The sequence below is a fragment of the Macrobrachium nipponense genome, chromosome 12 (genome assembly GCF_015104395.2).
Source record: "Macrobrachium nipponense isolate FS-2020 chromosome 12, ASM1510439v2, whole genome shotgun sequence".
In the NCBI taxonomy this organism is placed as follows: Eukaryota; Metazoa; Arthropoda; class Malacostraca; order Decapoda; family Palaemonidae; genus Macrobrachium; species Macrobrachium nipponense.
In genome coordinates, this window is record NC_087205.1 from 35,827,647 (window position 1) to 35,830,146 (window position 2,500).

Genomic DNA, 2,500 nt, shown 5'->3' on the forward strand with positions numbered 1-2,500 from the left:
TCGAGTCCTGACCCAACGTATTGTACAGTACTTCTACAGCCGATAAATAATACATTAAGCCGTCAATATTCTTTAAAAGCAATGTGTAATTAAACTAATTTGGTCCTTTGATCAATACAATAATTTCCATGACACACTTAGTGGGCCTAAATTTGACTTCTGATGTTCACACCTGATTAGGCTTAAGTTTATTTTCTGCATTAAACTCTCTCGTATACGTAAAGTGAATGAGTATTTTAAAATCGACATTATCTATATAAATCTAGGCTTTTTTATTATTCCCTTTATTCCTTTTGTATAGGCAATGTTCTCCTTTTTTCTTATCTTTTTCATAATGGCTTAACTTAATTTACTCAGACCTACCTATGCATATGATCCTGTTTCATCCGGACCTGTAGGAAAGCTGTGGGAGTCAAAGCTGACGAATGCATTAAGAAAGGCTTACTTTCACTAAAGCTTTCTTGGGTTCATCTTTATGTGGCTATTCAGTTCTTCTAAGTAGAAATGAATTAAAATTAGTTTCACATGTATGGCTAGACCTATTGCCATTAGCATATTATAATTAGCTGAAAGGATAGGAAATATGAAAGGGGACTTTCTCAAGACCACCGAGATAGAAGGCCTGTTCGATGTTTTGTGACGTAAGCAAGGGTAGTCCGAGCTGCTAGCATTGACTACGCTGCCAGACGAAAGAAATGTAAACAAACCCTCGCCAAAATCTATCATTTTTGGTCTGCCAGTTATTAATTTACTTACTATTTTTTCGTCTACACTAATTAGTGTACACAAAATAATACTTACTCGAAACACAAGTTATAAGATGAATATAAAATGCCGAACCAAAACAATTTGTTTAGTTACTATACAGTGTCTACCAAAGAACAAACAGCAGTGCATAGGTTTAAATCACAAAAAAACATGGTTCTTTCTACTATATGTGAATGAAATAATTCTCTCTTACATACAGTCATTATTTGGAATTTAAATTTTCTAACTTTCTCTTTGGCTACAATAGTTGCTTTCTTGAACAACAATTATTCAATGAAACGTTAGTAGAAACCCATATTGTTAATAGAAACCCATGTTGTTAATTTTTCTGTTTTTCTGTACTATAACCTTCATTACTTTTTGAGCAGCTTATCTATTATTTACCCTTTGACATTTAAATTCATGATTGTCGACCAAATGTAAAATTTTTACATTTGCATTCTGAATAAAACCGGGAGTGATTTTTTGCCAATAGTTAGTCAAGCTTGAACGATATATTCATTGGATATTTGTAACACTAAATAAACATTTTGTTTCTCAAAGGTGTAGGGAGATAATGCTTTTAAGCTTTTAATGATAGTTTTTATGAATGTTCATAAGAAGTAACCATCTATATCATGAAGTTTTTCAAAGGGTTGAATGGTGCATAAATGAATTTCGTTTTCCAATTATTGACTTCAAGGAGAAACTGAGGCAACTTTCATTGTTTTATTTATAACTTTCTAGCCAAGCCAATTATTCCCGAGATATTTTTTTTTTATAATTTTACTGAAACATATACGAAAAAGGGCATTTGTTACTCTGAAATGGGTGAGGATACACTATAGACAGATGTGGAATCCTGGGAAAATAGGACATTGCTTTCCCAATAATAGCATTATGATGTTACAATGCAAAACACTGTAAAAATTATTTTTTTCTAAGACTATAATTACTTTCTTCAGTGTGCAGTGCAGAACATCAGCGTTTATGCTTTAATTGGGAATTTGTGCAACTTACTTGAATTTAGACTTTACCTGTTCAACATAAAGTAAAATGCACCTGTTGCAGCTTCACTATAGCCAAAGGCTGAACCAACAATATTTTTGCCTTTATAATGAAAATATGGTATTAAGTACGTGGGTTACATCCTCCATCAGTATCATTACTTTGTCATTGGGTAGTAATGATTTACATTTATATACTCTTAATGTACATCAGAAAATTTGAGTCCTTTTGTTATGATGCTGGGCAGACCTGTTTGAAAAAACACTCTCCTGATGGTACAGTAACTTTGAGGGGAACAACTATAGGTATAACAAAAACACAATATTACCAGCTCTGATGAATACTCAAATTTATTCAGTCATTAACTAGAGCTAAAATTATTGCCAAAAATGAAATAACTAGTTTTATAACAGCAATGCAATATATATTGCAGTGTTAGAAATACATTCAGCAGTATCAGCTCTCTGGAGTTACTGAATATCTGCTTAATTAATGATATTTGTATCATGAACCTCTGTAGGAATCTTGAGATCTCCCAAGTGACATACTTCAGTGACATGAAAAATGCATGTGCTGTACAGTTAGGCTTAACTGTTGGTAGGGCATTTTGGAGGAAGAAAGATGGTCTTTTAATATTTTTCCGTGTATGTATAAGTACTAAAACCTAGTAATGCAATGAGGATAGGTTAGGTTAGGTTAGTGAAATTTCTAATGTAGACTCTTGTTTTGAACCTGTAACCCTTAG